The sequence below is a fragment of the Leuciscus leuciscus genome, assembly GCF_965113295.1.
Source record: "Leuciscus leuciscus genome assembly, chromosome: 13".
NCBI lineage: Eukaryota > Metazoa > Chordata > Actinopteri > Cypriniformes > Leuciscidae > Leuciscus > Leuciscus leuciscus.
Genome location: NC_138737.1, coordinates 27,858,112 through 27,866,344, shown reverse-complemented (window position 1 = coordinate 27,866,344; position 8,233 = coordinate 27,858,112).

Sequence of the window (8,233 nt, the reverse complement as noted above, 5' to 3'; positions counted from 1 at the left end):
GAGAGGCTGGACAGACCCATAACACGTAACTATTGTCTCTGTTAAAAAAATAAAAAATGTAAAAGCCCACCTTGAAGGTATTATTTGTCATTTGTAACAAGGTAATTGGCAAACTATACTATTGATTTGAGTATTCAGTTCTGTTGTGGCAGTTTAATTCACTAAACAATCATCTTTGGCGTAAGAGACAGTCTGGAATCAAATGATCATTAAAGCAGCGCTCAGTAAGACTGGCTGTTTTCTCGCAGGTTTCTCTCTCGAGCTCCCCCTACAGTTTCGGAGTATATATATATTATGAGAAAACTGTCCTAAACTCGTTGTCAACACTCACCCCTCCCATCTCGCTCAGGCCATGTGCATTTGTTTTTCAGAGAAGCCGGCGAACAAACGGAGCCATGTCAACTGAAGTATGTATGATTCTCAGAAGAATATCATATAAATGTTGAGATAGTGTATATTTGTATAGTGTTGCCAAACGTAATCAGTAACATTATGGCGAAAAACAATACTATAAGAAATATTCCGCTATTTATTTCTATTTAAGTTTGAACTATAGTTATAGACACTTAGATTATACATTATCAAAATAAATGTTACGTTACATTCTTTTATAATTTTGACGGTGATCCGAGTTGTCCATCATAACGATTGACCACCAAACAAAGTCAAACACGTAGCCTAGTTTGTTTATTTATTTTGCAAGAATACGTGTACTATGGTATAATTGGCTATAATTTATTCGTTCATACCGTTTGGTTTGAAATTTCATAATAAGTTGTATTGCTAGCTAGCATCCTAACATGCTAGATCTGTGAACATGCAACATATAACGTTACTAATTCTGAGGCAGGCGGCAAGCTAAACTAAAGCATAATTTGAAGAATTTCATATCGATTTATAGGCGATCTCAGTAACACAAATAAAACCTGATAGAGGAATGGACAAAACACTACAGAAAACAAACACGTTTGTTTACTACTGAAAATGCTAACATCTAAGTTACAGTAGCGTACTAGTAAGCCCGTAACAGACAGCGACCATAATAAAAACCTAAACAGACAATAACAAACATCCTGAGGTCACAATTACAAGAAATACAAACATTAAACACAGTTTATTCTAAAGATACAAGTGCAACAGCAAGAAGGCCAGGTCAGCATCGGTTTTGCAGGCTTCGGTTTCTTTCAGTTCTCTCCATTCTGAAAAAGCCGGTCAGATATTAACTCTAGTCTGACTTCACGCTCGGTCAGTCTCCCGTTTCCTCTTTCTTTGGTCCTCTGACAAAGATTTCCTAGCTTTCTGCTTCTTTTTTACATGTTCAGCCATTACGAAAACTTGAAGAACTAAATATCTAGCGTTACCTTGTTCTTATAGCTAGCCGGATACTGGATGGATGAGGGCGTGTACGCGTGCAGTGCCGTAAAGCAATTCGTTACCTCGCGAGACCTGATATCACACGATACTTCCTAACACTGAGGCCGGCGGCAAGGGTGGTTTTGCAAGGGTGGTTTTGCGGCTCACAGGCACCAGGGGGGTGCGAGACGACCACCATTCAACCCGAAATCAGTAATATAACCATTGCAATGACTCCAAAGCTGTTCGGTTAAGGTAAAAAAGTTACTTAGTTCACCTTTAAAAAGTAATTTATTCTTGCAAGAAGGCCCAGTTGCCACACAGAAGTCACAAGTACAGTCTGTGGAACAAGTGCGACCAGGAGAGAGAGGCAGGCCAGTCTTTATACTGTTATCTTCAAGGTTCTCTAAACACTCCATAGATGGATAAGACACTCCACCAGTGATCCTATTATACACTGAACTTTAGTTTAGCTTAACTTACAGCCTGCAAGTCCTAAATTGGACACCCTTTGACCTTAGGGGTCAGGGCCTCGGCGTCTCCCCCTCTTCTCCTGCCTCACAGAAGTTCCACATCAATCATTATATCACATGGTCAGCAGCACACATAGAAGTCAATCCTGTGTATGTTAATGAAAATCAAAGTAAGTAATGAAAATCAAAAATCTCCCATTACACTCCTCCCTTTTTATCATTCATTGATAATTGTTTCATCAAAACACTCACACAGTATAAATAATAATGAAACGTACCAAGTTTAAGTCTTACATCACCCTTATAGTTCTCATTTCTCAATTTAATATAACTGATCATACCCTTAAACTTAGTAGGCAAAAAGATTAAAATTAAAACTAGTTGGAAAAAAGATTAAAATGAAATAAGCTCAGGCTATTTTCCCAAGGATAGGCCCTTAATTTTACAGCAAGCAGATAAAGGTTTATTCTGAAACCGGGCTAGACGAACAAGCTCTGTCATTGCATCCCCAACACTATAGGTCGGACCCTCAGTCATTACAGTATAAACAAGAAAAAGTTGGATTAATATTTAGTAGGAAAACAAAACATGCTATAAAAACACAGATAAAGTAGATAGGAAAACTCCTCATATTCAAACCCTGTCCTTGTATGCCATCTCGTAACACGGATGGCTACTGCTTTTAACCCTCTTTACATATCATCATCGTTCCAAAAAATAAAAACATCAGAAAAATTCAACAAAAATGAAATAAGAAAAATAAAAACATAAACAGAAAACATAAAGAAAACATTCATTTACCACATGTTACTATAGCTTCCGCTATCAGTATCAAAGTCACATTTTGTTCACCAGTTTCATCATCAGAATGGACTGTCATTTTCGCCAATTGAACATTCATTCCCGCACTCATATTCACCCATGAATAACAAAATTATCAGAATAACACATACAATCATAACCTATACATTCAGCCTTTTCCATTAATCCACTCCCATCCACATATTTCCTAACCATTTTTTGTTAACTTTTAATTCAATCGGGCAATGGTTTTACTTAGTAAGCTCTATTCAATACCCTATTTAATAAAATCTAACCAGAAGAGTCTTATGATTTTATCCATTCTATCCAATGTGGTTGTTAAAAATTAACTCGGACTTTTCCATTACAGACCAACCGTCTTTTTGCTTATGACCGTACTTCACATCATTGAATAGATTTTCTACTTTTCCTCAAAACATTTGCACCAATCAAATCATGAGATATCAATAAATCATCAAAATCGTCACAAAACAAATTATTCTGCTAAACTTAAACCATTAGTTGGTCCACATCCTCCTCCAGGTGTGTTGATCATCTCGTTAGCCCCATTGACATTCCGTCTTCACCAATATGACACTTTGCGTGCCGTTGCAATGGGCTTTCCCTCGCTGGCAAGGGAGGTACGTTACTAGCACGTCCTTGATCCCTCACTGCCCTCCGCGTCGGCGCGTGGGGTTGCTGAGGTTGGTTGGTGTAGTCTAAAGTGAGAAGCGTGGACCCAGGTGTCACCCTCTCCAACCACTTTCTGATCATTACAAGATTTTCCTTCAGATCCCGACCGCACCTCCACTGGAATGAACCATTTCCTGCCTGCTGTCACCTGTGAATGCAGACCCTAGCTATTTTATTATTGACCGCTTGTCTAGCCGGTCGTCCCTTTTGGTGTGACCTGTGGAATCAACCGCCTTAAACATATTGTCACCAGATAATTTTGCTCACTGAATAGCACTCAGGGTCCTTGTTTTACCAGAAAAACACTCAACCCACTTTGCTCATGTCAACAAAACAATATTTCTACATTTGGAACAGAATCAGTTCTGTTCGACACAATCCATCCTGACATTCTGCCCTGTATCAAAAGTCTGCATGCTCTGTAAAGAAAAACAAATGTCGAGGTTACTGTCAGATAGTAAAGTACGTAGTTTCTTTTGTCTGCGGTGCTGCCGCGGCCTTCGCTGCCGCATCTGCCCTGGCGTTCCCTGTTCAAACAGTCCCTGTTATTAGCACACACATACAACACTTTTGTTAGGGAGAAGAATGACCCCAGTTAAACCCAGTGTCCTCCCAACATTTATTGTCCCACCTGTGCGATTGCATTCAGCAAATGTGAACCCCTTGGTATGGCAATTGTTACCATCCCCCTTTTGATGCATGATCCACCATTACATTCTTCACTCCAAGCCACAATCTCATCTTCTTATCGAAGTATTTGAAGGACAGCGGCCCTCAGTTTCACCGCATATCCTGCTTTTCAGGCCTGTTGTTTGGTCTCTTAAGTCAGTCATCAACAAACATTTTCCAATGTCAAAGTCATCAATTGTTTCTATCAGGTCAGGTCGTGGTGTACAGACTTGGTCAGTATCAGTTAAACAACATTCTCCTCCTTTGTTCAGTTCACAATATTCATAAATGTGAAGGGCTCTCTGGATAAGTTGATATTGCCTTCGCCAATGTGTCACTTTTGTTGTTGCCATCAAATCTGTACCATTTTCTCAACTCATAATGGATGACGATCTGCAACTTCACAATTCAGATTTACATAAATGCTTTATCAGGCCGATAACAGAAAGACAGACAGAGTACCCTTCCTCCACTCAGCAGTCTCTCTCACTATAAACAAATAATCTTTTCAACAGCCCCCTAAGACTGTAACTAAATAAATCATAGTCTAGAACCCTTAATAGTTCACAAATTTTAAAATACAAATGTTTAACTCAAATTAGTACCATTACAACAATCTAAAATACATTATGCTATGAGCATTTCTAAGGTTATCTTTAGTTTAAATACTCAATTCACCTAACCTTTGTTATCCAGAAATTTCTCTTAACTCATCACAAGCTGTCTTCATCTTTAGCCACCAACATGTCTAATGACCTTCAGGAGTTAAAACTATCTTACAGACATATTATTTCAATATCAACACTTCTATAGTTTTTTCCCTTGCCCATAAGGCAACCAGCATCATGTTCCTGACATAAATTAAGTTTTGTTACTGTCTCCACAACAAATAATGACAGTCACCTCATGGTCTCAGCTGGCTCTTGAAAGCCCATTCCCATTAGCTCTTAATCTATAATTTTCTTCTCTTCAGGGTGTTGTCCCCTGGCATAGTTGCAGACACTTGTCATAATGAAAAACAAGCCATACAATGAATGCGGTTTTCTGGTGAGTGGTATTAGAGGGACTCACATTTTCTGGGTCAGACTGCCGTAACCTCACAGCTCATCTGGCCTCTCAATGATCTGCTGATGCTGGTGGCCACTCAGTCAATCAGCGCCACTCTCATTCCCATCTTCACATAAAACATCTCCATCAGGAAATGCCCAGTGTTTGTGACGTGACTTCCCCTGTCTTAGGTTGACCTTTGGCCAAAGGATCTTACCCGTCTTTGGGGTAATCACTTCGTACACACTTGGTTACCGCTCTTTCCCATCACGAAATCAGTTTTCCCCAACAGACTCAGTTGTTTTCTGGAGCTTAGGAAAGGCACATTCAAGAGTCACCAGAGCACTCTGGACTGCCTAATAGTGTTAACACAGGGAGGCAGGTTAATAACAACAGGATTTAATCACAAAAATCTGTTAAATCTGTCCGAATCAGCAAAATCTCAGTGAATTTTAATCACATCCGTCTATTCAGTGTACTGTTACATCTGTAGCCGGAGCCATCAGCCCTGTTTCATGGTGGAGGCTAAAATCAGACAAAGAAGTTACTGGCCCTGAATTAAACTAGTCAAAAACGTCCCTTCTATCGTTTAAGACTTCTTTAAAGTCATTCAGTTTTACTTTTAAAACATTTACAAACTTCCCTTTAAATGTATGAAATGCCTGTAGCATGATTTCTTTTAACATCTCCATATCTGTGGTTTTCAACTAAACCACTGTGCCTTACTATAAATAGCCTATTGTCATTTATGACACAGGCTCAGATAACAGCTTTTAGCTGACATTCAATGAGAGAGAGACCCTGAAGCATTTAGGACTGGTACACTGCACTCTCATAAACTTCTAAAATCAAACTTTATCTACCATCTTTTAACTCTAGCCCAGCGGTAGGCATCTTTGCCAGAATTGACATGTATTTTCAAATAAACATAATTCTTATATTTGTCTTTTGCCCACATCAGGGAATTTAGACATTACAAATTTCCACTCAGATTGGGTCTCTGTCGCACTGGCCATTTCAGCCACAGCACACACCAGATTCAGATAAGCAAACTGTTTCAGCCAATCACAAGCTTATCTTCTTAAAGCAAAACATCAGCTCCTAGTTCTTTCATGGTCAACACTATTCCATCCACGTTCAAAACACTTAACAATCTGTTTGTTTACTCAGATGCCTTTCTACACATTTTACATTTAGCAACTCATATTTTGTCATTATCTGTAATTTTACATCCTGTATTCATCAATTCACTAGCTCCTTCAAAAGGATTCCCGACTTAAATCTTTCAACCTTCTTTTAACCTTCAATCTTCTTACGACTTCCATCTATCCACTTTCCTTTAACTTTCTTTTCTACCTCACTTATTCGTACGTTCAACTTTCTTTAACACTGCGTTCTCATTCTTAGTTCTTTCTCAGACGAAAACTTTAATATCGTCATTTAATTACTGTTCTACTTTCAAACCCACATTAATACACGTCACTTTCACATTATCACTTTTTTTTTTCTGAGTGTCCATTTACAATTACGGGCTAAATGGCCCTGCTGACCACAATTAAAACACTCTCTTTGCCTATAGTTTGATCATTGAGCTTGCAAACGGCTCCAACTTACTGCACACCCTTGAAGCAGTGTGTCCCGAGCAGGAATGTAAATAGAGCCACTGATAAGCAGTTCTCTGTATTCTTTTACAGTCCACCAGTGGCGGATTCAATCGCAATAGCCAAATCATAATCTTCATCATTATTATTGGCCGCACTTTAATTTCATAAGTTGCAAAGAAAATCACTCAACATTTACTTGCTTTTTTTTTTTTTTATCATCGGAAGCAATACAAATGAAAAATGAACAATTTTCAGTTCCTTTCTTTGTTTAGCCAGTCAAGTTGTTGTTTAAAATTTCCAAACACAATCCAAACCCTGACTACCATTTACTTAATAATTTCTCCACATTTCTTTGAAGTGAGCTTCAGAGCACAGCTGCTTACAGCTGTTTGCTTTCTTCTGTCCTCTATCAAATGGTTAGTCTGCATATTCAACTTAATGTTATCATTATTTTCTCAGTCCCACTTATCTCTGCTGTTTCACAAAAAAACAAAATATCATATTACTCATATCTCAATCCCTAAAATGCACAGACAGCCATTATAGCTGCCTCCTCCTTCAACTCTTGTTACGAAAATTCTCTAGATCTCATTATTTTACCAATAAAATATATAATTGTTCCCCATTCTGCTTAATAAAACCTTTGTTCATTCCTCATCTTTATATCACTTAATTTGACTTGCATGCATTTTGCCCATAATGTTTCTTCATTGCACAGTATGATTCCGTGTGCTGTATTTACTATTAGATGTCCCCATAATGGCTGTTATTTTTTTTGTAATGATCAATTATTTCAGCTCCTATTAATCTCACAATAACGAGTACTCGGCTTCGGTCTGGACAATCGCTTGACCTGCCTAGGTCTCAATTTCCTCGCCCTTTTTAAAAGCCTTCTTTTCCTCGTACCACAGCTCTAGCTTCAGTTCTTAAACACAGCCACTATGGTTCACCCACAAAATTTTCTTTTCAAAATCTCCAAATGAAAAATAAATTTGCTGTCTCTTACCCAAGATTTTCTGTTGCCACCTGGATTCTTTCTGATTCCAGTGGAGTTCCTCCTGGCCCTGATAGCAGTTGGCTCTTCTCTCTCGATTCTGCGAGGTAAGACTAAAGCCTGGTGCTTCAGGATGATCAGTCGTCAATCCGCTTTACTCAGGGCCAGAAGAAACTGCCATGGAATCCCAACTTCTGACACCAATTGTTGTGGCAGTTTAATTCACTAAACAATCATCTTTGGCGTAAGAGACAGTCTGGAATCAAATGATCATTAAAAAGTAATTTATTCTTGCAAGAAGGCCCAGTTGCCACACAGAAGTCACAAGTACAGTCTGTGGAACAAGTGTGACCAGGAGAGAGAGGCAGGCCAGTCTTTATACTGTTATCTTCAAGGTTCTCTAAACACTCCATAGATGGATAAGACACTCCACCAGTGATCCTATTATACACTGAACCTAAATTCCTAGTCCTAAATTGGACACCCTTTGACCTTAGGGGTCAGGGCCTCGGCGTCTCCCCCTCTTCTCCTGCCTCACAGAAGTTCCACATCAATCATTATATCACATGGTCAGCAGCACACATAGAAGTCAATCCTGT